At 47.7% G+C, this 14,064-nt stretch overlaps 1 protein-coding gene across 2 annotated transcripts in view; it reads left to right on the top strand.

Moving 5' to 3' along the window:
• Positions 1-14,064, top strand: part of SIM1 (SIM bHLH transcription factor 1) — a 62,100-nt gene that overhangs the window by 3,147 nt on the left and 44,889 nt on the right. Inside the window, exon 1 of one of the 2 annotated variants that reach the window (XM_081186997.1) lies at positions 6,528-6,592. The exons of the other annotated variant lie outside the window; for it this stretch is intronic. The gene's annotated coding sequence lies outside the window, so the exon portion shown is untranslated. Of the gene's footprint in view, positions 1-6,527; positions 6,593-14,064 lie in introns of those variants that run through there. 2 annotated transcript variants of the gene reach the window in all.

The raw sequence follows: 14,064 nt of genomic DNA, 5'->3' as shown, positions 1-14,064 counted from the left end.
GAAAACAGTCTTTCCTGGTGTTAAAAGTTCTTCGTAAGAAGCAAGGCCGCGTTAACTGCCCGTTCAGGGTGATCAGGATGGGGTAAATAGCTGGAGTGTTTTTCTGGAGTAGTGTGATTAAAAAAAGGGGGGGGGGAGGGAGAACAGGATTCCTTTATAATAAGGTATGACAAACTTCAAACGGGGGGGGGGGAATCCAAAGAAAAGCCAGGAACATCGGCCTCGATCCCCTCTGGCAATGGCTTTTAAGAGGAAATTCCCATTGCCTAGCTGAATGTTCGGCTTGCTTTTTTGTTTTTTAAAGATCAGACTGTTACTCTAGGATCCTGTGTACTTTAAAAACGGCAGTAAGCCAAGGGTTTTTCTCCTGTGAAACCCGGATCCCAAATATGTTGGGACTGAACTCGGAAGAGAATCGTGGGACTTCCTTGCGTCGCTCCAAACTATTCTTTGGATTAAGGGCCCCTCGTGTTTTCTGCTGTCACCAAATGAGACTCCCTTTCCCGTCTACATGGAATCGGGATATGAATGTGATCCCGATTAATCTAAAATATATATTTGGCGTTATAAGATCAGTGGCTATTTTTAAATCAGGCAAGGGGTTAGAAAACTTCACTAAGGATGAAACCAATATTTTGTAAAGATAAACAGGAACCAGGGGATATAGGGAAATGGGGGGACGGAACTTCTCCCGGCGGAGTTAACGAAAACAAATCATTAGGATAGCTATAGCCTTAAGAGCATCTGTAGTTTTATTGGGGAAGTGAGGCGATCGCATCCACAGGATATTTCAGTTATGAAATCGAGGAGAACACAAGCGCAAGGTGTTTGTTTTTTACAGAAAGTCAGCCCCGACCGAATTTACTTTGAAATAAGTTGAAGTGGAATTTATTTCCCAGAAAGCCTACAATCATACTTGCTCAAAAAACGTTCCTTTGAAATTGAGGGCACTTCAAAATAACTGGCTTGTGACCCAGCTGTGCGTTCTGCATATTTTGCAACGTGCAGTTGAATTTATTAATATGTGCATTAGGCTGTTTTCGTAAAACAGGATCCAAGTTTCATTCTTTTTAGCTTCCGCAGATTTCGAAAGCGGGGGAGCTAAACACATGCTCAGAGAGCAGCAAAAGAAACCAGAGGGATTTAAATGCAATTAACTTTGGCTGGATCGCACCCATACTTTGCAACATGTAACTTGCTGTTATTTATACAAGCATTAGATGAAACCAAGGCAGTTTGGGATGGGATGGTGATTATTATTTTCCCTTTACCGTCCTACACATACCAAAGCATCTCCAAATTCTCATTCTGCACATACATATTTTCGTTTGTTTGCAAAGAAGTTCCCTTGATTTCAAGTTGGGCCTGATCCAGCCAGAGCCCGGTAACTTCACCAGCATACACAACACGTGCCGCACTCCTTTCTGCCGCGGTCGATGGGATTAAAGCGCGCTCCATTTCGGCTGGATAGTGCTCTGTGTTTGGGAAAGCAATCCAGCCTCTGTGTGTGTTGTACACTGAGCCGCTGCTCCCAATTGTCCGTGTTTAGGAGAAGGGTGCTAATCACTCTTGGGGTAAAGGGGGAGAGGATGCAAAGGCGATGAAGTCACCTTTTCATTCCGGCGCACAGTTTTTGGAGACCTTTTATCCTCACCCTCCCTTCCTAATTTTCCCCTTTCGAAAAGGCGGCTCCTTTCGACTGTCCACGCGGAACTTGTGGAAGTATTGGGCCCGTGGGGGGCCCTTGGGGTTCCTCCAAAGATGATTAGCCACGATTTGCCCGCTTCCTCGGTCCCGGCGGGCTTCCTCCGGAGCGTGCTTTGCAGCAGCTCTGCGCAATTACCGGCGCCTCCCTCGCGGGCTTGTGCGATCAGAAGAAGCATATGGTGTTGCTTGTCGGCTGCGAGCAATCAGAGGAGGCAAAGAAGGGCTGATCCTCTGTCCCAGCTTCCCCCTGGCTTGTAAGCCGGCGAATGTCTGGAAAGAGAAAGGAAATGGGTGGGGGGAGAGGAGAGAGAGCGAAAGCCGCCAGGGAATTGAGGTGGTCAAGGGCAAAGCGAGCCAGATTCGCTGCTGGGATAATGGCCCCAGCGTCTGCCACACTCGGAGGCAGCGAGAGAAGTTCTTGGGGCTCGGGCTCCCTTTATCTCTGTTGCCTCTTTCTCTTTTGCTTCTTTTTCTTGTTTTCTATCTTAGGTAGCTGTGATCTTCTTGCATTGTATGGGGAAATCTCAATAAAAACCTTAGTGAAAGGTGTTCAGCTCCAGCTACGGATGGCTAAGGGTCCTGGATTTTGGCTCCGGTGCTTGCCCGAAGTGGGCTCCCCCCACATTATTTTTTTTATTTATTTTTAATTATTAAGATCGATCTTAAACGTGCTGGGCACCGCGCGACACCAAGGAGCTTCCAAGCCCATTGCAGTCACTAGACAGCAAGCCTAAATCCAGCGATTAGGAAATAAATCCCACCTCAGGCAAGGGGAATTTAACTTCTTCCTGAGCACGCACCCGCTTCTATCTCCCTCATTCTCTCTCTTTCTCCCCACCCCCACCTCAACCGTCCTCTTTATATGGGTGGGCTAAGGTAGGGAAGGCGTCTTATGTGATGGCTTGCGTTTTGGTTAAAATCACTGCATATCTTAATTTTGGGAAAGGGGCGCAGAGAGAATTAGCCTGCAAGAGCTAATTGGGCTGCGGACCCGGCTGAAGGTCTTCCTTACTTCTTCCAAGCACGTTGGTAGGGATCAGGGCCTACACGCCTGAGCCTAGCCGGCCTAGATGAAGCCCCATCGATTTCAGTGGCGCCAAGCAGGGTCTCGGGCGCAGCTGCCTGACTGTGTGTGGTCCGGACTGAGCATGTTCAGGATTGCCACTTGAAGGAAGGCAAGGAAGGAGAACAGCAGTGGGGTGAGGAAAGCGAGTTCTAGAAGCAGACGCAGAAACAAACCAGCGGTATCCAAACCATTATTGTTACTATGGCAAGGCAGGGATGGGGGAGTCGGTGGCCCTTCAGATCCTAGATGACAACTCCCATCACCTCTGGCTGTTGGACATTGGGCTGATGGGAGCTGGAGTCTAGCAGCCGTTGGAGGGCCACGGGCTCCCCGCCCCCTTCCCCCATATTACCAAGCCATCTCTTTCCGCTGAAGTACACGTGGCACCATCAGCAACCCATCAACTGTGCTGGTCCTCTGACCTAAAGCCGCCTGGCAGACTTAGCCCGGCTGAACAACGTAGGACTAGTTTCCCCAGGTCTAAGGGCGCTCTCTCTCCCTTTCCCTCTTCCTCAAGTACCTTGGGATCGAAGCCTTAGCACATCAAAGGCCAGCAGGTTCACTTAAAAGAGGGCTACCGCTGGTTTCTGGATTTTGACTTGTTTTTCTTGGCTGGTTCTTGAAGACAGGCCTCTCTTCCGAATTTTTCACAGGGCCTGAAATGCTCAGCGGAATAGGGTGGGATCTGCTTAGAATCCGGGTCTGGGCGTGTTGTGAGAATGGACGCGCCATGACACGCAATCGCAGACAGTAGTAGGTGATTTATTTATTTTTGCACCAATTCTTTTTTTTGGGGGAGGGTGGGGAATGGACGAACCTTCTGCCTTTTCCTGAGCTCTCCAGATGTTGCGTTAAGGCAAGGAAGGGAAATGCCAGACCTCGCTAAACCTACCGCATCTCTCTCCTTCCGAGTCCCCAGAGATCTTAAGTGAATTCGTATTCACGCCGGTTTGGAGGGCAAAGGTCAAATTCAGGACTCCGTTTCGCCTTCCTGTGTTTATGGACGAGCTCTGGCCTTGATCCTTTTACAAATAAATGGGAGAGGGGGGACATCCCTCCTCCTCTTCTCACCCCCTCCTCTCCTCCAAGGACAAAAGCGCATTTAAAGGTGAGAGGCCGGCTAACTTCCTCCCCAGAAACAAGCAGTGACGGAGCCAAACGAGAGAATGACACCATGGCGGAGCCTTGCTAGGCTTTCTACGTCAGCGCCCAGTTCGGGGACCGTCTGTTAGGGATCGAAGGACTTTTGGCTGAGCCAAATCAGGCCAAGTAGCTGAAGGACAGAACCATTTTTAAAGGAACCCTGCTGCAAGGGTTGCGTTATTCGCAGAATGAAATACAGCAAAAGACCAACAAGCCTGTCTTGCTTTCATGCCCCATCTTTTGTAGAGAGTTGTTGTTGCGGTTGTTGTTTCCCCAAACATTACTAAAGTTTGGTAAAATATTTTGAGAGAAACACAGCTCAGCGATTTAGGAGATTTTCCTCTCTCTGACTAAAATATTTCCTAAGCAGCGTTTGCATTCAGATGCTTGAGGGCCACCAGTTATTACCTACGTAGCTGTTGCTTTACACCTGTGCAAGAATAGATCGAACGGCCCGAGGCAGTGGCGTAGCGTGGGTTGTCAGCACCCGGGGCAAGGCAAGTAATTTGCACCCCCTAACCCGTGGATTTGCGCCCTCTAACCCTAACCCCCAGGTGTTGCGCCCGGTGCGGCCGGGCCCCCCTGCACCCCCCACGCTACGCCACTGGCCCGAGGTCCTCCAGATAGTGAAGGGTTTACAAACCATAGCGGATAGATTTCTAGAAACGTTTTAATCCGGTGTCCAAACCAAGGAGTGGCTTTCGTTGCTTTAAAGACGGGGCAAGGAGGTGTCTTCAAAATCAAGTCCCACTGAAGCCATGGGGGCTGTCCCTCAGTGAAGTTTTGGTGATCTAAATAGGATATTAACTATAGACCCAGTTACATTGGTTTGCGGGAGGCATGCAATAGCTGCCCAAGTACATAAAACGGCTCTTTTGACTGGTGACTCCGAGGGGCAGGTAGACAGAAGGGCCGAGGAGGGTCCAGGCAACGCCGAGAGGTCTGGGGAACGAATATTAGAGCTCACCTTGAAACACAAAGTGCGGGTTTTCGCCCGCCGGTTGGTTGCGATGGAAAGGTTCGTTGGTTGTCGGTATTTTTGTGCGTGCGCGCTTGATATTTCTCTCGCTTATTTCGTAATTAATTTTTTTTTATGATCCAGTAGGAGTCTTGCTTAAAAATTGCAACTGAAACTGTTCAGGGTTTGATTCATTTTTTCCCTTCACCTGTCTTTCAAGAGGAGAGAACTCAAGTATATGGGAACAAAATAAAAAAAATTCCTTCCAGTAGCACCTTAGAGACCAACTAAGTTAGTTATTGGTATGAGTTTTCGTGTGCATGCACACTTCTTCAGATACGAACGAAAGCTGTTTAGGTGTGCGGAATGGGCGGGTGTGGACTGGACGGAGCTGGATTGCGCCGTTCTTTGAAAAGGGCTACAAGAATTGGACCACTAGGAAGGAGAATAGCGGTCCAAAAGTCCAGAGTTTTTGCCTCCAAGTATTCATTTCTTGTCTAGAACAATCGTTTGTTGCTGTTGTTTTCAAAAAGAGCTGTAAGGTTAACGACAGCAAGAGTGAGCTAGGCAATCCTTCCCGCAGGCCTTACATCGAAAAAGGGCTTGCTAACTTTCTTGTTGTACTTCTTTTGCGATGTTTCAAAAGTAAAAGTGCAAGTTAAAACAGCAGCAACGCGTGGAGGGAATTTCCGCGCGGATCTCACGTCGATGATAATTACGAAAATGTTCATTGATTTCAACTCACCCAGTGTTCTCCTATTTTTCCGATTGTTTGTGTGTGTGTGTGTGTGTGCGCGCGCGCACTGTGCGTGCGTGGGTGTATCTGTGTGTACGTTATGCACTACGTGACCAGAAACACACACACACACACACACACACACACACACACACACCCTACCGAAATCATCCCATCTCCATTGGGGTGGGCGGGCTGGCGGATTAAACAGGCGCTTGACATCATTTTTTGATAGTAAAAATAAGGAAATGCGAAGATTCTGAAAACATATATATTTAGATGTACTGTCACTCCATCACTAGTTGCATTCTGGACGCTGCGATCAGTCTGCAATCCTATATCCACTTACCAAGCAGTAAGCCCCATTAAACTGAATGGGACATGCGTTTTGAACAGGCACCGGCAGCTTCTTGCCGATCCGCGTAGGGTTACTCAAAATCGCTTAGCAATGCAGCTGGACAGTTCTACACTCCATAATTTTGCAGCTACTATTTTGTTAAATAAATAAATGCGTTTAGCGTTTCAGTACTGAAATCCATTGCCTTGTTTTAGTTGGGAGGCGGTATTTAAAACAAAAACAACAAAGGGGAGAAAAGGAAGAAAAAACAACAGTCCCCTTTCCCACGTGGATCGGTGATTTAATGCTGTTTTTCTTGCTGCTGAGGGAAATGATTGAGCATTGGGTTTCAGTGTTTATTTTCTTACAGACGTTTTTCTCATTTAAAAGCCTTTAAGCTGCCTCCCTTTGTTTGATTCCAGTTTTGATGTGGACTTGAAATGTGAAGTGCAGAACGAAAGCCCCGGCATAACTGCTCCAAAAGCAGATTTATGGCTGAGAAAAGCAGAGGTCAGGCTGATTGGCAAAAACCGTAATTTCTTCGCGGAAAGCCGCCTCGATCGCCAGAATAAAATAATGGTGGTGGTGGTGGTAATAATGGTATTAATTAATAAGCTGTTTGCAGATATTTTCATCAGTCGTGAGGTTAGTAGATGGTGAAATAATTCATCCTCACCCCCTTCCCCAAGGATTTCAGGACGAAATGTTAATTCCCCCCCCCCTCTGTTGTTATGGTTAGCATGGAAAACGGAATCGTTTTATGGGTCTGATTAACAGAGCAATACTATAGAGCTTAATGGGACTCCCCCCCCCCCCAGGTAAGTGAGCATATGATTCATCCTTAATCGGGTTGTCTATTTTCCTGGTAAAATACGATTCTGCTTGCCAAGGCTGAATGAATCCATATCTGTTCTGCTTCCTAACGATTTTCTTTTTAAAAAACTTATGGCAGTGGGGTTTGTGTGGATAAAACATTTTACAGATATACCGTTTATTGATATTATTTAAATCACAGCATATTAAACCACCGGATTCCACTTATTATTAAAGACAAGCAGCACTTTGTTTCTGCGTACATTTTTATATGCACGTAAAACAGAGCTGATTTGTGCTTTTTAATGGGCAGGGTCGTAAATTTTGTAGAGGTCGCTAGCAGCTGATGGTTCTGTAAGGCCGAGTCTGAGCCGATCCAGCGTAAAGTTAGTTAACAAATATCGTGAACTGGATGCCTAAATATGGCAGAACCCGGGTCTGTTGAAATGAAAAGTCAGTCTCCTCGGTGTGGGGCTTTGGTTTTTGTTCTCAGTAATCAGAGCACACACACCCCTCACACATACACACCATCCTAAATAAATACACGGAAACGAGGAAATTTGAGGTCCCTTGGAACGATCGCTTAAAAGGGCTGACAGTCCAAGTCCCCTTTCCTCTGACTGTGTCATTTACAGCCCAGTCCTATGCACGTCTACTCAGCAGTAAATCCCGGTGAGACTTACTCTCGGCCCGGGTAAATGTGTATAGGACTGCGGCATTTCTCAATAATCCCAGTTTCCCCAATAATCCGGCCGGTGGTGTCGGAGGCATGCCTGATTTTGTCGAGGTTGCTCCAGCCCCTAGGATTCGAATACTCGAATTTGTGTGTTTCAGTTCAACCCAGTTCGAAGTCAAGCGCTTCGCTTTCCTGCCTTCTTTGCGGGGAGGGGAGAGGACACTGGATAATATCGCTGGGTAGAATTAGTATTAATCCTCGAAGCCGTAAAATAAGCGAGAAAGTGGTGAAGTGTCTGCTGAGGGGGGTTAAAAGGTGCTCATTTTCTAAGCTGCAGGCTGAAATGGCCGCCTGATGACCAGGGTCTCCTCGACAAACCGAGAGGCTGAAGGGCCGCCACGTGGTGAGGGAAATGGGTTGGGTCAAAGACTGCGCATGCCTCTGCCAAGCCTGGGATGTGGCAAACTCCACTCAGTCCTTCCTCGTCTGGAGCCTTCAGGGAGACTGAGCCGAGTCTGAGTAAGCAGATGCGCCACAGTTGTCCTCGCTGCTCTCCTCTGAGTCCAGAGCGGAGGAGAGACAGATTAATATGTATTGTTATTTTTAATGTGAGCATTAATAAGCAAAAGAGTCAATCAGTAAACTTCCGAGATGCGCAGAATGCATTCTCAGAAGACCTCCGCCTCACGTGGGACCTTGGCTCCATAGGAAGACTCTATATCGATATTGACAGTCTTAGACGCGAATTTAGCTGGGTGTAAGTCTCACGTTCTGAGCAGGCATGTATAGGACTGCACAGTTTAAACGCAAACCTGCGTGTTTCAGGGCAGACTTGGTGGGCGAGGTGAGGATGATCGAGATGAAAACAACCACCATCCTGGATTTGGACCAGGTTTTCGTTTGGTGAGCTGTCTCCAAACGAGGGACACACTCCTGTAAGGAATCTCAAGAGTCAACCCGAGAGCGCTGACCTCAGAGAACAAGCGAGGGAAAAAACCCTTCCCAGAGACTGGGATGGAAAGCGATACAGTCGGCCAAATGTCTGTAAGACTGCCTGCCTGCTCCTTGGAGAAATCCAATGTGGTTCATGGGACTTTTAGCTTTAGGCTGCAGTTCTGACTGAAGTTGCATTAGCTTGGGAGAAACTCAGTGGGCTTTAACTTCCGAGTAGACCCGCGCGGGCTTGTTCCTGCTTTCTGTCTCTCGTGAACCCGGATCGATGGATTTGGAAGCGCCTTGGCAACCTGAACCAGAAAGTGCCGCGCATGCCAGCCGTGAATCTCCTGTTGCTGTAGAGAGTAAAAGCAGATCAGGCCATCTGGAAAGATGGCATTATTTAAGCACTCAGTAGAAGGGAGGGAGGGAGACGGGGGAGAGGAGAGGGGGGGGGACTTCCGTAACTCCTTTCTCGTCAACAACAATCCAATTAAGAAGCAATACTTGGGTTTAGGTCAAGGTGGGCTGCACGCGCCTTCCCCCCGTCTCCTGCGAGCCTGGTTTGTAGCACAAGGGCCGTGATTCAGCGGTAAAGCAGAGAAGAGGCGCTCTTAGGGGGCCTTGGCTAGACTAGAGGTCGGAGTGGGCCAAGACAGGTGGTTGCTTCAGTCCAGCTTTTGGGGGTCCAGGGCAGACACGGAGAGTGGCTCTCAAGTATATGACTGTTGCTGGAGAATTGGAAGGATAGAGTGATCACAGCAGCGCGATCCGCAACCCACTCAGGTAGTCAGCCCGCGCCTCTTCGGCTAGAAAGAACGTGACAAGCTTTTCTTCTGTAGATTAGGAAAAACCCACGGCGGGCTGACTACCTGAGAAGGTATCGAGATGTCTACTGCAGCCACTTCCTTTGGTCCAGGGCTGAACTGTGTCCACATTCAAGAGGAGATCGTGCTACAGTGTGTTTGCTGAGCGAAACTCATTCTGATATACGTATAACGTTGGGTGCTGGTTGCATCTCATGAAGTAGCTGTACCACTTCAGGCTGCTCACCTGATGGAATGCTCCCCCGTCTCTCTAAACCAGGGGTGACGAGCGTTTTTTCCTCCTCCAGATGTGGCTGAACTAGAACTCCCATCACTTCTGGGCATTGGCCGGGCTTGTTGGGGCTGATGGGAGTTGTAGTTCATCAACACCCTAGTGGGCCAAATATTCCCCACACCTGCTCTAAATAAAACACCTGTATATAGATAGAGATTGTGTCAGGGAGAACCATTCCCCTTGGTACTTAACTTTAGGGTAATTTTATTATTGTGCGTTATTTATTTATGGCTTTGTTTGTTGCATTTATATTCCATCTTCTCCTCCAAGGAGCTAACGGTGGTACAAATAATTCTCCCCTCTTCATTTTATCCTCACAACAACGTTGTGGGTGGGGTAGGTCAGGCTGAGAGGCAGTGACTGGTTCAAGATCACCTCGTGAGTTTCGTAGCCCACTGTGGATTTGAACCCAGGACTCCCAGATCCTAGACTTGGGCACAGCCCTTAGTGCAAACTCGGCCCAAGAGTGAAATGTCCAAAGGTGCAGTAGATCTACCAAAGCAAGTTCCATGCATTCTGCCTTAATTGGTTTGATGACAGCATTTTTTCAAAGAATGTGTTTGTTGGAAAATTGTCCTTCAATTAACAAACCGAAGGTCCTAACTGTGGCTCCGAAGCCCAGAGTCTCATCCCTGCCTGCCTGCTTCCCACCGAACCTGCTTCATACTAAATAAACGCGGCGGCAGGATTCTGCTCATCTCAACCCAAGTCCTGCCTTTCCGATCTTGCGTTCCTCATTGTTTATTTCAGATTGTAAACTCCGTGGAGGCAGGGACCTGTCCATTTATTATTATTATTATTTTGCTTATCGGTATGTAAAGAGCCCTGCACTGTAGCAATGGTAACAACATTTTTTGTCAGGGCTGTGGGACGAAATTATGCTTGATCTAGAAAGGTGCAGGAAATGAAGGTTTGCAGGAAGCCAACGCTGCAATTTCCAAGGGCAGCGAACTACTCTAGATAAGAAAGATGGGTGGAAAGATCACTGCACAGTCGGATGGTACGAAGGGAAATGAGGTTATTCCCCGCGGTCTAATAATAAATAAAGGTTGGATTCTGGCTAGGTGTAATACAGAGCGTTGACACACAGGTAGTGTACTGTGAAGTCTTGGAGGACACGCAGCTCTTAGGCCCTCGGCTGAAATATATGGGGACTGTGGTACTGGCCTGCCTTGAGGTGTTGTTGTAAGAATGTGTACGGGACGCGCTTTGAATACAAACAAAAACACTACACTATTAGACATGTTAAATATTAGCCTAATCCTTCAATAACCCCTTAAAAGGCCACTGGATATAGAAACAACTCAAAGTAGAAAATCACATTTGCAAATCGGAATATTTTGGGGGGTTGGGGTCCTGAAAAAATAACGTTCAGAGCAATCCTTGACGTGTTTACTCAGCTATATAAGCCCCCCGCGTCCAATGGGCTTTTCTTCCAGAAAAGCGTGCATAGGATCGCAGCCTATCGGTGCTACTGTATGCTTACGAGGAAGTTAGTCTCCTTGAGGCCATTAGGACTTCCTCGCAGGGTTTCAGCGCAGGTTTGTCCGAGCTGGTTTACCCTCTGCTCCTAATCTGAAAGAGCCGTTTGGGGACCCAAACCCTTCGCTCCAGGTTTCCGAATGCGCCTAACATGCGTCCGACCACCACCTCTTTTTCGAATGACCCACCTGGGAGGGTGAAGTGCAGCTTCTCCCTGTCCCCCTTCCCAACATTTCTGAATGGAGCCACTAACCCACCTTTCCGAAGTACTGGGTTCAATGATACTTGCTTCCCCTTCCAACCAGTGGGTTAAGGACCCCGCCTAAACCAGTTCTTTAATCTGGCAGTGGGTGGCATTTGGAGTTTTGAATGCACCAGCAAAAGCTGAACTGAGTCCCGTTTGGAGAAGCGCGCTTTACCTTGAGATGCGGGCTCAGAGAGACGCCGAATTGGGAAAGTAATAAAGCTACATTTAGTAAAGGAAGTTTGATGGGAACGTTCATCGCTCTAATCTGGGGTGGCGATGCACAAAGAGCCATGCTTGCTCTTTGTTCTCAGCGGGAGAGGCCTACAAAGATGTCTCCTCTCCCAAGCTGAGGATGAAGGAGGAGGAAATTAGGTCAGCAGCGCTAAGAGTTTCCCTCCAGCAGCTGAAGGAATGTCAACGCAGGTCGAAGGACAGTCTAGGATGCTTGCAGATTCTTCTATCTACTCTACTCTTTCCCATGCAAAGCCAACAACCTATAGGCAAGCTGTGTTGCATCTCAACACTTCCTGCAGGAGCTGGGCTTAACAGGGTTATGGGTGGGGTTTTAAGTTGCAGCTTTCTATATGTTATTACTTGGGAGTAGGCCTCAACTGAAATTTGTAGAGCTAATTTCTGAGTTTCGGACTGCAGTCATTATGCCAGCTTACCTGGGAACAAGACCCATTTTGTCTACTTTGGGATGAATTCCCTTGGAATAAGAAGTGTGGAGGTGGCGGTGAAATGATGAGCCAATTCAAATTTCCCCACAGCTGCTGACTGGGTAGGTGGCCTTTGTTAGGCTTTTTAGGGCACTGGGTGCATAGCAAATAGAACAATCTGTTCTGGATGACTACCAAAGGAAAGCAGATTTTGTGGTTGATTCCTGAAATCCAGATCAGAATCCCTCAGGATAGGTGGGAAACTGTGGAACAGAGGCAGATAAAATCCAGATCACAATATTTGTTAACGTTAGCATTGCACACAGACAATAATTCTAGGTTGGCTTGGTGTGGGGCAAGTAAGATTATCCCAGATCCTAAGAAGAATTCCTCTGCCATGAATAAGACTAAAAACTTGTTTTGCTTCTTATATCCCTCCTGCTGTGGGGCAGGCTGTAGTAGGTAACACAAACCATTTCATAATAAAATAATAAAAATAAATGCTATCAGCTATTATTACTGGAAAATACTGCAGTGAGAAACATGGGCAGCGCTGCTACTACAGGGACACTAATGTAGCAGATTTTTAGTAATTTTTAGTAGTAGTACAGCAATGAACTACAGCTTCCCCTACACTTGCATAGGTGTTTTCTCAGCTTTTAATGTTACTATCACTATTGTAGCGGTTTCCTCATAGATTTACCTGCTGCATGGAACTGCATTCTTGAAGTTGCAAACACAGGAGAAAATGTTTTCTGGGTGTTAGTGATTCATTATAATAGAAGTAAATGTAATAATATACATTTAAAAATGTAAAAATATAGTTTGTGACTTTAATAATAGATATGTGGTTATTTTTGTTTGCTAAAACCAAAGTGATACAGACATTGGAAAAAATAACAACAATCTTATATGGGTTTTTTTTAAAAAAAAACCACCAGGTTTAAGTTCTTGTTAAATGAACTCTTTCCCATTATTTATTTGTAACTGGTAGAATCCCGCTGGGTGAGGGAGGAGAGGCGAGCGCAAACACTTGGTCCTCGCTTCTCTCCCTCGGCTGGGGCTGGCTTTCCCTAGGACTGTGTTTGGTCTTCCACTGTCATACTGAAAGCACACGAATCCGAGTGAGGAATCTTAGATCGGGTGGGTTGCGGGGGCGGGGGGGAAGGAGAGAAACCAGTCGGACTAGAAGAGATCCATTCTGCGGAGGCCCCTTTTAGTTCTGCACACCTTGCCTGCAGCGCGCACCTTGTCTACTTTGAAAAGATTTCCTCTTGTCTTTTTATTCTCGGCAGAGGCTGCTTCCAAATGTGGTTTCTCTGCCTTCAGTGCAACAGCTCGAGCAGTAGGCAAGGTTGCAAGAAACCCGAGTTCTGAATGTTAATGGCCGCGCGCCGGTGAGCGACTTGGGAAGAGGAGAGAGGGAAGGGAATGAGAAAGAAAGAGAGAGACTTTCTTAGTTTGCGTTGCACAGACCAGCACAATGGTGTGTGCTTTATCGAATCGGTTTCTGTCAGTTAGCTTCACCCGGACCAAACGGGGGGAAAAAGAAGGCCGGACGGCGACGCATCTCCACGCAAGCCCTCTCTAGTAGCCCACACTTTTGTGCAAGATTGTGCCATTGGAAGTGGAAAGCGTCTAGGATGGCAGCTCAGAGGCATTCTTAATCCGGATCGAAATTCAGTCTCGAGGGTTCAGAGATCAGAAGACGACCCTCGGGCCAGAGAAGAAGTGGCTCAAAAAACGCCATCCTCCTGCCCCACTCCGCGCGGCTCTCCCCCAAGCGCGATCGATGCTCGTCGTCCGGCCAGCGATGCCGGCAGCTGCCTGGTCGCCTCTGGAGGGGGCAGGAGGGGTGGCTGATCGCCGTCCTCCCGCCTGCCTAGTCAACGGTGCCTGTGGGATTAGGTCAATTGGTGTGGATCTCCTCCGCCTCATTTGGTTACTAATTGGTTTCTTGTTTTAGAAATCGAAATCTCATTTCCAGAAATCACAAAGCCTCGGTAGGCAGGCCGTGAAGGTAATCCGGGGGTGGGATGATGGGAAAGATGCAGGCGAGCAGGGGGCGGCGGGGGGGGAGAGGAGTCTGCCTTCAAACAGAATCGCGAGGAAAGCAGCAGTGGAACTTTGCCCGGCTTTTCAAGCGAAATGTGAGCTCGTTAGAGCCATAATAGATACATCCCACCCACTTCTTAAGGCTACTTAT

This window comes from Podarcis bocagei, assembly GCF_964188305.1.
Source record: "Podarcis bocagei genome assembly, chromosome: 3".
NCBI classification, from domain to species: Eukaryota; Metazoa; Chordata; class Lepidosauria; order Squamata; family Lacertidae; genus Podarcis; species Podarcis bocagei.
The sequence above is the reverse complement of the archived record's forward strand: the minus strand, read 5'-3'. Positions and strand labels throughout refer to the sequence as shown.